The following is a 13,892-nucleotide window of genomic DNA, read 5'->3' on the forward strand; positions in this document are numbered from 1 at the left end:
CGCAAGGGGTCTTGGGCTTCCCCCGTTTCCCTCCCGGGGAAGGGAGGAGCTGCGTAGACATCGGCACAGTGGCGGTTGTAATGTCATGTTTGTTTGATTGTTTGGTTTTTATTAGCAATTTTAACACTTTCATCCGGCGGGGATGGATATTGCGTCCATAAATAACTTTACACATGTCCGACAGGGACGCATGTTGTGTCCAAAATGAAAATATTTGTTAAAATTCCTTTTGTTTTTTTATCATTAGGGGACTAGTTTAAAAATGTGCGCCTTTTAGATTGCGAACCATTTGATACCAGAATGACCGACGTAACATGAAAATTGAGGTGAGAAAACTGAACAGAGTACTGTATACACCTTTTATTGTGGGTGTGCTGATAGGTACTTGCTCATGGGTAACGCTGGGTGGATTTTCTGATTTGCTGCGGGTAGCGCGCCTGTTTTTAATTATCTTGTATACATATATCCCTTTAGAAAATTCTATTGCAAACAAATTGATACCAAAATGAATGATGCAACATGAAAATTGACATGCGAAAACTGAAAAGAGTACAGTATGTCCAACAAAGTCACGGAATGAACACTCCAGCCGCTTGACAAATTAAAACAATGTGCCGTGAATATGTGACGTCACAGGGTAGAAGGCACTAGAGTGGTGGACCCAGTGGCTGTCTTTACAAAATATATCTTACCTGAATATTACTTGAAAAATTACCAACACTTAACTTTGAAAATACCGGAGCTCCGGAAATAATGACCAGGGTACAGCCCCATATAGGCCGTTAAATTGAGTGGATACTTACACATTTTAGTGGTTGCTCGCTCACGGATAATGCTCGGCCGATTATTGGGTTTGCTGCGGGTGGCACGCCGGGCATTTTTTACTTTATATGCATGTATTCCTTTAGAGAATTCTATTACGAACAATTTGATATCAAAATGAATAGTGTAACACGAAAAATGTGAAAAAACTGAAAAAGAGTACAGGTATTCACATTTTCGTGTGGGTGCACGCTTATGGGAAAATGCTTGGCCCACCTTGGGCTGGGCTGGGGTGCGCACATCAGGCCACTCAGTGTTAACCAGGTGGAGTCTGTTTTGGGACGCCTACCTTTCTGGGGTGTCTAACCTGGTAGATGGTAGACATAAAATGCTTCAAACCACATGGAGGTTTTTATAGGGCATTGCTCCTCGTGCCTCTCTGAGCACGGTCAGGTTCTGGCTCGTGGTCCCCAGTAGGCTAGAACTACAATTGAATTGACTGGTGCCATGGTCTAATATATTCATATCAGCCCGGTATAGCTCCGGGGAGCCTCCGGGACTTGCCCAGAAAATGGCATTTCAGTACATTCAACGCTGTTTACATATATAATGTGTGTGTGTGTAATTACCTAAGTGTAGTTACAGGATGAGAGCTACGCTCGTGGTGTCCCATCTCCCCAGCACTCTTTGTCATATAACACTTTGAAATTACTGATGGTTTTTGGCCTCCACCACCTTCTCACCTAACTTGTTCCAACCGTCTACCACTCTGTTTACAAAAGTGAATTTTCTTATACTTCTCCGGCAGCTTTGTTTTGAGAGTTTAAATCTATGACCTCTTGTTCTTGAAGTTCTGGGTCTCGGGAATTCTTCCCTATCAATTTTATCGATTCCTGTTACTATTTTGTATGTAGTAATCATATCACCTCCTTTTCTTCTATCTTCTAGTTTTTGCATATTTAATGCCTCTAACCTCTCCTCGTAGCTCTTGTCCTTCAGTTCTGGGAGCCACTTAGTGGCATGTTGTTGCACCTTTTCCAGTTTGTTGATGTGCTTCTTAAGATATGGGCACCATACAACCGCTGCACATTCCAGCTTTGGTCTAACAAAAGTTGTGAACAATTTCTTTAGTATTTCTCCATCCATGTATTTAAAAGCAATTCTGAAGCTAGAAAGTGTACTCGCCTAGTTGTGTTTGCGGGGGTTGAGCTCTGGCTCTTTGGTCCCACCTCTCAACCGTCAATCAACAGGTGTACAGATTCCTGAGCCTATTGAGCTCTATCATATCTACACTTGAAACTGTGTATGGAGTCAGCCTCCACCACATTACTTCCTAATGCATTCCATTTGTCAATCACACTGACACTAAAAAAGTTCTTTCTAATATCTCTGTGGCTCATTTGGGCACTCAGTTTCCACCTGTGTCCCCTTGTGCGTGTGCCCCTTGTGTTAAATAGCCTGTCTTTATCTACCCTATCAATTCCCTTCAGTATCTTGAATGTGGTGATCATGTCCCCCCCTAACTCTTATGTCTTCCAGCGAAATGAGGTTTAATTCCCGTAGTCTCTCCTCGTAGCTCATACCTCTCAGCTCGGGTACTAGTCTGGTGGCAAACCTTTGAACCTTTTCCAGTTTAGTCTTATCCTTGACTAGATATGGACTCCATGCTGGGGCTGCATACTCCAGGATTGGCCTGACATAGTGGAGCATAGGCGCCTCGCACAATGTTCTTAATGTGGTCCTCAGGTGGCAGTTTTCTATCCCCTAGGTCCCTTTCCACCCCTAGATCCCTTTCTTTGTCAGAATTCTTTAAAGATTTCTCACGTAATTTATAGGTTGTGTGGGGGTCTATGTTACCTGGTTGATACCTGGTTGATGGGGTTCTGGGAGTTCGTCTACTCCCCAAGCCCGGCCCGAGGCCAGGCTCGACTTGTGAGAGTTTGGTCCACCAGGCTGTTGCTTGGAGCGGCCCGCAGGCCCACATACCCACCACAGCCCGGTTGGTCCGGCACTCCTTGGAGGACCAATTTCACATTCCATAACATGGCATTTATTCACATTAAATTCATTTGCCAAGTGTTGCTCACATACTTATTTTGTCCAGGTCTTCTTGAAGGGCATGACAATCATCTAGGCTTCTTATCTTCCCTATTATCTTAGCATCATCAGCAAACATGTTCATATAATGCTGTATTCCAACTGGTAGATCGTTTATGTAGACAATGAACATTACCAGTGCAAGAACTGAACCCTGTGGTACTGCACTCATGACATTCCTCCAATCCGATACATTGCCTCTGATTATGGCCCTCATTTTTCTGTCAGGAAATTTTTCATCCATGTTAGAAGCTTACCTGTCACCCCTCCAATATGTTCCAGTTTCCAGAACAACCTCTTATGTGGAACTCTGTCAAAAGCCTTTTTTAGGTCCAGATTGATGCAGTCAACCCAACCATCTCTTTCCTGTAAAATCTCTGTGGCTCGATCATAGAAACTGAGTAAGTTCGTTACACAGGATCTTCCAGATCGAAAACCATACTGTCTGTCTGATACTGTATTATATCGTTTTTCTCCAGGTGTTCTACCCATTTAGCTTTAATTATTTTTTTTCAATATTTTGACTATTACACTTGTCAATGATGCAGGTCTGTCATTAAAGGGGTCTTTCCCTGCTGCCACTTTTGTAAATTGGAACTATGTTAGCCTTTTTTCCACACATCAGCTACAACTCCTGTAAACAGGGATGCCTGAAAAGTCAGTTGAAGTGGAATGCTGAGCTCAGGTGCACATTCTCTCAGAACCCATGGTGTAACTCCATCTGGACCTACTGCTTTGTTCTTACTTAGTTCCTTGAGCATTCTTTCCACTTCGTCTCGAGACACCTCTATGTGCTCTGTTGTTCTCTGGAATTCTTATTGTCTGGTTCCCTGGAGATTTCATTTTGTAGAAACACACTTTGGAACTTTTTGTTTAATGTTTCACACATTTCCTTTTCATTTTCCGTTAATCTATTTTCCATTTTCAACCTCTGAATATTATCCTTGATAAAATTTGTTGTTAAGAATTTATAGAATAGACCTGGTTCTGTTTTACATTTGTTAATTAATTTGTTAATTGTTAAAAATGAAACAATTTGTTTAAGAATTTATACAATAGACCTGGTTCTGTTTTACATTTGTCTGCAATCCCTTTTTCAAAATTTCACACACACACGCGCACGCACTCACACGCGCACACGGGCACGCACTCACACGGGCACGCACTCACACGCACACGCGGGCACGCACTCACGCGGGCACGCACTCACGCACACGCGGGCACGCATTCACACAGACACAGACACACACAGACACACACAGACACACACAGACACACACACGATACTGTGCTAGAGCGATACTGTGGTTACAGTCGATTAAGGCAGTGTCTGGGATGCTCCCAGACGCAGGTTCGAATCCTCGTCACGGCCCTTGTGGATTTGTTCATTTGATGCATCACGTTAGTATGATCTGTGTGTGTGTGTGATACTGTGGTTGTTATCGCCACAGATAACAACCACAACTTCTCTTCTCCATTTATTTATAAAAAAAAAAAAGGTGACACCCCTAGGGTCAACACTTGCAGCAGAGGAGCTCCAGCATATTTCAACAATCCTAAGTATTGTAGTACAGGTTGATGGTAGTGAGTGGTGTCCCAGAGAACATAAAGGTATAGTGCTCTTGAAAAATAGGTGAGATAACAGGAAAGTGCTAAGGGAAGTGAAAAATCGGATGAGAAAAAGTTGCCCTAGTGTTTACAGTGCAGAGAAGAACATTCAAGATGGCCACTGGCAAGGGGAAAAACAAAACAGAGCTTGATTTTGAGGGATTCAATGAAGAAAGCATTGATATTAGTAGTCTACATAACAAGTTGGTAAATTTAGATACTATAGTGAACTCTCATGTAGAAATAATTAGTAAATTGAAAGAAAGTAATGACCATTTGAATAGCAAAGTTTTATGTCTTGAGGGTTTAGTGAAAGACTTGCGCAAGGATAAGAATCAATTGGAAACAAATTGCAAAGCCATGGAAGAAGAAAATAAACTCTTAAAAATAGCTTTGGAAGAAGTTAAAGTAAATTTAAACATAAATGACTACAGTAGGTTAGGCAAGGAAATTCAACAGGAGAAACAGCTTTTGTCAGCACAGATGGAGGAAGTTACACAGGGAATAGAACAGTGCAAGAAAGATATGCAACTCACTTATGCACAAGTGGCCAAGGAGAAGGAAAAAATAGAAGAAGCAGTAAAGGAAGTCAAACACTGCAGCAACCAAGATAAAACAAACATTAGGCTAGAAGTGAGGAAAGAATTGGCATCTAACCCGAAGTTGGTGCAAAACACAGTTGATCGGAGTAAGTCCCTGATCATTTTTGGCTGCAAAGAAAAGGCGATAACATCTAGGTCAGAAAGAGCTGTAGAAGAAGCTAAAGTAGTAGATAAAATTGTTGGCCTCGTGGAAGGTCTTACAAACAGAGAGAATGTGTGTGACTACAGGAGAATAGGCAGGTACGTAAAAGGGAAAGATCGACCTTTGAGGATCACCCTAAACGGTGCCAAACAGATGGAAGAAGTACTAAGGAATGCTAGAAAATTGCAAAGGGATGAGGATGGGAAAGGGTGGTCGTTAAGACGAGATCTTTCAAAAGAAGACAGAGAGAAGCTGAAACTGAACCTCGCCGAGGCAAAACATTTAAATGAGAGCAGGAATGAAGAAGAAATAAATTCTTTTTTCTACAAAGTGATAGGGGTAGGCAAACCAGTAAAGTGGTACATAAAGGCAAACCAACAAAATCAATAGAGAGAGGGGGAGTGAAGAATAAGGAGAGGGGGAACAAGTTCCTGAAGATTGCATACACCAACATAGATGGAGTGAGATCGAAGATACTGGAGTTAAGTGATGTAATACAGCTGCAGACACCAGACATTGTTGCACTCACGGAGACAAAACTTGAAGATGTAATTTTAAATGAGGTCATATTCCCAAGGGGCTACTCAATTTGGAGACGGGACAGAAAAATTAGGAAAGGCGGTGGCGTTGCTGTGCTGGTAAAAGAACACCTAAAGGTGAAGGAAATAATGATTGCCAATCCACAAGAAGTTGACATAATAGCACTAGAGATCTGCTATGAGGATGATAAACTAATGATGATAAATGCATATAGTCCACCGCCAAGCAGCACATGGTCAAAGGAGGAGCTAGATAGTAAACGTGAAGGTCTTATAACAATAATGAGAGAGATTATAGCGGGAGCGGATAACGATAGATCACGACTGTTGATAGTCGGTGACTTCAACTTGAAATCCATAGACTGGGAAGCATATGAAGCTAAAACAGAAGATTTTTGGACCTGTAAATTTGTAGACCTCATCCTGGAAACCTTCTTGTATCAACATGTTAAACAAGCTACGAGGATGAGGGAAGGGGACGTTCCCTCCATGCTAGATTTGATATTTACCAGGAAGGAGGAAGAGATATTTGACATTCAGTACCTTCCTCCCTTGGGTAAAAGTGACCATGTCTTTTTGGGAATAAAGTATGCAATGCGTTATAAGCTGGAAGAAAATAAGGAGGTTGAAGCAGTTGAAAAACCAGACTTCAGGAGAGGATATTATGGTGACCTTAGAAATTTTTTTAGTGAGTATAATTGGACAGACTTGATGCTAGGCAAGGAAGTGAATGAGATGTATGGCAAGTTTTGTGAAATATATGATAAAGGCACAAAAAAATTTATACCAAAACAGAGATGCAGAACTAGGAAACAGGATTGGTTCAATAGAAATTGCGAGAGGGCTAGAGACCGAAAGACACAAAAATGGAATCAATACAGGAAGAGGCCGAACCCCCAAACATACCAGCGATACAAAGATGCGAGAAACAACTACACGGCAGTGAGAAGAGAGGCAGAAAGAAATTTTGAAAAAGGGATTGCGGACAAATGTAAAACAGAACCAGGTCTATTCTATAAATTCATAAACAACAAATTGCAGGTAAAGGATAATATTCAGAGGTTGAAAATGGGAAATAGATTCACGGAAGATGAAAAGGAAATGTGTGAAACACTAAACGAAAAGTTCCAAAGTGTGTTTGTACAAAATGAAATCTTTAGGGAACCAGATACAATAAGAATTCCAGAGAACAACATAGAACACATAGAGGTGTCTAGAGACGAAGTGGAAAAAATGCTCAAGGAGCTCGGTAAGAACAAAGCAGCTGGCCCAGATGGCGTTTCACCATGGGTTCTGAGAGAATGTGCATCTGAGCTCAGCATTCCACTTCACCTGATCTTTCAGGCATCCCTGTGTACAGGAATCGTAGCAGACGGGTGGAAACAGGCTAACATAGTTCCAATCTACAAAAGTGGCAGCAGGGAAGACCCCCTCAATTATAGACCTGTATCATTGACAAGTGTAATAGCGAAAGTATTGGAAAAACTAATCAAAACTAAATGGGTAGAACACCTAGAGAGAAATGATATAATATCAGACAGACAGTATGGTTTTCGATCTGGAAGATCCTGTGTATCGAATTTACTCAGTTTCTATGATCGAGCCACAGAGATATTACAGGAAAGAGATGGTTGGGTTGACTGCATCTATCTGGAAAAAAGGCTTTCGACAGAGTTCCACATAAGAGGTTGTTCTGGAAACTGGAAAATATTGGAGGGGTGACAGGTAAGCTTCTATCATGGATGAAAAATTTTCTGACTGATAGAAAAATGAGGGCAGTAATCAGAGGCAATGTATCGGAATGGAGAAATGTCACAAGTGGAGTACCACAGGGTTCAGTTCTTGCACCAGTGATGTTTATTGTGTACATAAATGATCTACCAGTTGGTATACAGAATTATATGAACATGTTTGCTGATGATGCTAAGATAATAGGAAGGATAAGGAATTTAGATGACTGTCATGCCCTTCAAGAAGACCTGGACAAAATAAGTATATGGAGCACCACTTGGCAAATGGAATTTAATGTTAATAAATGTCATGTTATGGAATGTGGAATAGGAGAACATAGACCCCACACAACCTATATATTATGTGAGAAATCTTTAAAGAATTCTGATAAAGAAAGAGATCTAGGAGTGGTTCTAGATAGAAAACTATCACCTGAGGACCACATAAAGAATATTGTGCAAGGAGCCTATGCTATGCTTTCTAACTTCAGAATTGCATTTAAATACATGGATGGCGATATTCTAAAGAAATTGTTCATGACTTTTGTTAGGCCAAAGCTAGAATATGCAGCTGTTGTGTGGTGCCCATATCTTAAGAAGCACATCAACAAACTGGAAAAGGTGCAAAGACATGCTACTAAGTGGCTCCCAGAACTGAAGGGCAAGAGCTACGAGGAGAGGTTAGAAGCATTAAATATGCCAAAACTAGAAGACAGAAGAAAAAGAGGTGATATGATCACTACATACAAAATAGTAACAGGAATTGATAAAATCGACAGGGAAGACTTCCTGAGACCTGGAATTTCAAGAACAAGAGGTCATAGATTTAAACTAGCTAAACACGGATGCCGAAGAAATATAAGAAAATTCACCTTCGCAAATAGTGGTAGACGGTGGGAACAAGTTAAGTGAGAAGGTGGTGGAGGCCAAGACCGTCAGTAGTTTCAAAGCGTTATATGACAAAGAGTGCTGGGAAGACGGGACACCACGAGCGTAGCTCTCATCCTGTAACTACACTTAGGTAATTACACACACACACACACACAAGTTAAGTGAGAAGGTGGTGGAGGCCAAGACCGTCAATAGTTTCAAAGCATTATATGACAGAGTGCTGGGAAGACGGGACACCACGAGCGTAGCTCTCATCCTGTAACTACACTTAGGTAATTACACTTAGGTAATTACACACACACACACACACACACACACACACACACACACACACACACACACACACACACACACACACACACACACACACACACACACACACACACACAGACACACACAGACACACACAGACACACACACACACACAGACACACAGACACTCTCTCCCCTTGGATTCTAAAGGAAGGAGCAAGAGAACTGAGCCTACCACTCTCCATAGTGTATAACAAATCACTGGCAACAGGGGAACTGCCAGATATTTGGAAAGCAGCTAACGTAGTCCCGATATACAAGAAAGGGGATAGACAGGAGGCACTGAACTACAGGCCAGTGTCCCTAACCTGCATACCATGCAAGCTGATGGAGAAGATTGTGCGAAAAAAACTAGTGGAGCATCTGGAGCGAAGGAACTTTGTAACACAGCATCAACATGGGTTCAGGGATGGCAGGTCCTGCCTCACAGGGTTACTTGAATTCTACGACCAGGCAACAAAAATAAGGCAAGAAAGAGAAGGGTGGGCAGACTGCATATTTTTGGATTGTCAGAAAGCCTTTGATACAGTGCCACACAAGAGGCTAGTGCGAAAGTTGGAGATGCAGGCTGGAGTGAGAGGGAAGGTACTCCGGTGGATAGAGGAGTACCTAAGCAACAGGAGACAACGAGTCTGTGTGAGGGGTGAGGTCTCAGATTGGCGAGACGTCACAAGTGGAGTCCCGCAGGGGTTAGTCCTTGGACCTATACTGTTTCTGGTATATGTAAATGATCTCCCAGAGGGTATAGATTCGTTCCTCTCAATGTTTGCCGACGATGCAAAAATTATGAGGAGGATTGAAACAGAGGATGATAGTAGGAGGCTACAAGATGACCTGGATAGACTGAGTGAATGGTCCAACAAATGGCTGTTGAAGTTCAACCCGAGTAAATGCAAAGTAATGAAACTAGGCAGTGGAAACAGGAGACCAGGCACAGGATACAGAATAGGAGATGAAGTACTTAATGAAACAGACAGAGAGAAAGATCTAGGAGTTGATATCACACCAAACCTGTCTCCTGAAGCCCACATAAAGAGAATAACGTCTGCGGCATATGCGAGGCTGGCTAACATCAGAACGGTGTTCAGGAACCTGTGTAAGGAATCATTCAGAATCTTGTACACCACATATGTAAGACCAATCCTGGAGTATGCGGCCCCAGCATGGAGCCCGTACCTTGTCAAGCACAAGACGAAGCTGGAAAAAGTCCAAAGGTATGCTACTAGACTAGTCCCAGAACTAAGAGGCATGAGTTATGAGGAAAGGCTGCGGGAAATGCACCTTACGACACTGGAAGACAGAAGAGTAAGGGGGGACATGATCACAACCTACAAAATCCTCAGGGGAATCGACCGGGTAAACAAGGATGAACTATTCAACACTGGTGGGACGCGAACAAGGGGACACAGGTGGAAGCCGAGTACCCAAATGAGCCACAGAGACGTTAGAAAGAACTTTTTCAGTGTCAGAGTAGTTAGTAAATGGAATGCATTAGGAAGTGATGTGGTGGAGGCTGACTCCATACACAGTTTCAAATGTAGATATGATAGAGCCCAATAGGCTCAGGAATCTGTACACCAGTTGATTGACGGTTGAGAGGCGGGACCAAAGAGCCAGAGCTCAACCCCCGCAAGCACAATTAGGTGAGTACAATTAGGTGAGTACACACACACACAGACACACACACACACACACACACACACACACACACACACACACACACACACACACACACACACACACACACACACACACACACACACACACACAGACACACACACAGACACACACACACACACAGACACACACATAACTGGCTAACATCAGAACGGTGTTCAGGAACCTGTGTAAGGAATCATTCAGAATCTTTCAAATGTAGATATGATAGAGCCCAATAGGCTCAGGAATCTGTACACCAGTTGATTGACGGTTGAGAGGCGGGACCAAAGAGCCAGAGCTCAACCCCCGCAAGCACAATTAGGTGAGTACACACACACAGACACACACACACACACACACACACACACACACACACACACACACACACACACACACACACACATACACACACACACGTGTGTGTGTGTGGACAGGGGCCTCGTAGCCTGGTGGATAGCGCGCAGGACTCGTAATTCTGTGGCGCGGGTTCGATTCCCGCACGAGGCAGAAACAAATGGGCAAAGTTTCTTTCACCCTAAGTGCCCCTGTTACCTAGCAGTAAATAGGTACCTGGGAGTTAGTCAGCTGTCACGGGCTGCTTCCTGGGGGATGTGTGTGTGTGTGGTGTGTGGAAAAAAAAAAAGTAGTTAGTAAACAGTTGATTGACAGTTGAGAGGCGGGCCGAAAGAGCAAAACTCAACCCTCGCAAAAACACAACTAGTAAACACACGTGTGTGTGACAGAAGAAAAAGAGGTGATATGATCACTACATACAAAATAGTAACAGGAATTGATAAAATCGATAGGGAAGATTTCCTGAGACCTGGAACTTTAAGAACAAGAGGTCATAGATATAAACTAGCTAAACACAGATGCCGAAGAAATATAAGAAAATTCACTTTCGCAAACAGAGTGGTAGACGGTTGTGTGGGAACCGACCTGTGAGATTTATATTTATTTAATTTATATGAATTTATATAGAATTTATATTTACATTAATTTATATACTTCGATAGCAATTTGTATGATGTTAAGTGGACTGTATTTCTGCAATAATCTCATAATCTCACAAATCGATCCTCTACACATTAGGGGGGTTTATATTAAATTTATATATATGCAGCCAATCAAACTACAGTATTAGACTACATACATTGAAGAGGTTCCTTATCTTATTGTACAGCAGGCCTTAGTCCACCAGGTATAACCAGGATGTAGACACCAAATTATCCTCTTTGAGGTGGCTTCCATCACCCAGTAACTGGCACACAAAGCATGCTTCCTCGTCTTGACCTGTCAAAAGGGCGCTAGCTGTAAAGCCAGAATCCTAATATATGACAGCTATATCAGAGAAAACACTGTACAAGGAACCATAAAAACCTAGGCTTAATTACCTTGTTTGAGTCGATCATTTGTGATCTAACTGGATCACCCTATACTGTATCTACTGACATTAATGGCCATAAATGAAAGATAAACGGGTTTCGGAAAGACACTTCCCTTGAGATTGATGACAGCGTGTTGATGATGGCAGATCACTACTCTGATCTTCCATAACACTTCATCCAAGAGAATTTATAGGAGCCGAATTTTCTCCACGACACACACACACACGTACATACGTTATATACAAGTATCTACATATTTTATTCACCATAACTATACACCTAAACTACAGTACTATGGTGTTCAAACTGCCGAGTTGCCACCATACTCTGCATGTCAAGTCACACAGTTGCCAGCAGACGACACTAGGAGTACAACGCCACATCCCTCAGCAAAATGGCTCATCCCAACACATTCCTGTTACTGTTATTTCACTATACAGTATACACACGTTATATATAAGTATCTACATTTGTGTTAACCATAGCAGACCACTAAGCTGGTATGGTGAGTCCAAACAAGAGTGGCTGCCACACAGTCAGCTGATGCTACCTCCCTCCCGCCTCACCAAAATTCCTCCTCCCATGATACTACTCACAACACTAATTATCACTACAATCCTGCTATTATCAGAATCTTGGTCACTAAATCCTGTAAATGAATAATTTACCACAAGTTTATTTTGTAAAGGAACATAAGTCCTTTGAAGAGTCCTAGAAGGATGAAATAGTGGCAGTGTGCTGTAGCTAGCGCTGTGAACATCTTGAACAGCATTGATTCACTGACATCTGAACACTGTACAAAGTCTTTATCACAGTCAGGCTCTTCTGTAATGCTATCATGGCTAAATAATACCAGTAACATATATATTTTGACATTATTAGGCAATGCTGTGGTTACAAGCTGAACAGCAATGCTGTTAGCTCATGCTGTGTGTGCCAGGCTTGGTTGCTCACTCAGTACTGAGGCTTTCACACCCGGGAATGTTGCCCACGGTTTTTTTCAAAATGGTGTCTGTTTATGAGAGCCCTGAGAAAGCTGACCTGAACCTCGTGTATCCACGGGTGTTTTGACTGCAATGCTATACCTATGAGATTCCCGAGGCACATTGCTCACCACCCGTCGAGAGCCTCAAGGCGTGTTGTGCAGTGCAGTGGTTAAGAGAGGGATAAAGATGAACCAAATGAAGGCCATGCCAGATTGTTTTCATATTTTAGTTATCCATGAGCATAGCCAGTCAGCATATTTAAATACACAGCATATTGCTGTGTATTTAAAATGCACAGCAATACTGTACAATAAACTTATTATTTTAATAAACTAGAGAGATAGAAGGAAGTAAGGAATGTGTATATAGCCTGACATGAAATGCTGCAAGCTGCGAGATTAGGTAAGGTAGTAGCAGGAGTCCCAGTATTAGTCGAGTCAGTCAGTGGACATAGATGTGGGATGTTACACGCAGAGAGGTTTGGCAGTGTGGTGGCAGGAGTCTCATCAGTCAGTATAGGAGGCTGCTTATGAACTAGACCTCCAACAAGTAGAGGTGGAGATTGAAGAATAAACGAGTCAAGTTTTCTCTGTGCTGGGCTTGGTCTAAGTGAAGTTTTCGTCCAACCTGTTTGCATTTATATGATTCCTAGTATGTGTGGGGCAGAGATGCAAGGGACTGTAGAAGCTGAGCATAATATTCTTTTGCCAGTTTGGTTAAATGTAGATTAATTGGAGGTTAATTTTCTGCACTAACGTGGGTGGACATTGTTTCTCTTGGCTCATGTGTGTGTGTGTGTGTACTCACCTAGTTGTGTCTGCAGGATCGAGCATTGACTCTTGGATCCCGCCTTTCGAGCATCGGTTGTTTACAGCAATGACTCCTGTCCCATTTCCCTATCATACCTGATTTTAAAATTATGAATAGTATTTGCTTCCACAACCTGTTCCTGAAGTGCATTCCATTTTCTCACTATTCTCACGCTAAAAGAAAACTTCCTAACATCTCTGTGACTCATCTGAGTTTCAAGCTTCCATCCATGTCCCCTCGTTCTGTTACTATTCCGTGTGAACATTTCGTCTATGTCCACTCTGTCAATCCCTCTGAGTATTTTATACGTTCCTATCATGTCCCCCCTCTCCCTTCTTCTTTCTAGTGTCGTAAGGCACAGTTCCC

General features: G+C 42.3%; 1 protein-coding gene across 6 annotated transcripts in view; it reads left to right on the forward strand.

The window, feature by feature from the left end:
• The window catches only part of LOC123762678 (uncharacterized), a 136,802-nt gene that overhangs the window by 107,587 nt on the left and 15,323 nt on the right, over positions 1 to 13,892 (forward strand). The gene's annotated exons all lie outside the window — the stretch shown is intronic.

This window comes from Procambarus clarkii, chromosome 27 (genome assembly GCF_040958095.1).
Source record: "Procambarus clarkii isolate CNS0578487 chromosome 27, FALCON_Pclarkii_2.0, whole genome shotgun sequence".
In the NCBI taxonomy this organism is placed as follows: domain Eukaryota; kingdom Metazoa; phylum Arthropoda; class Malacostraca; order Decapoda; family Cambaridae; genus Procambarus; species Procambarus clarkii.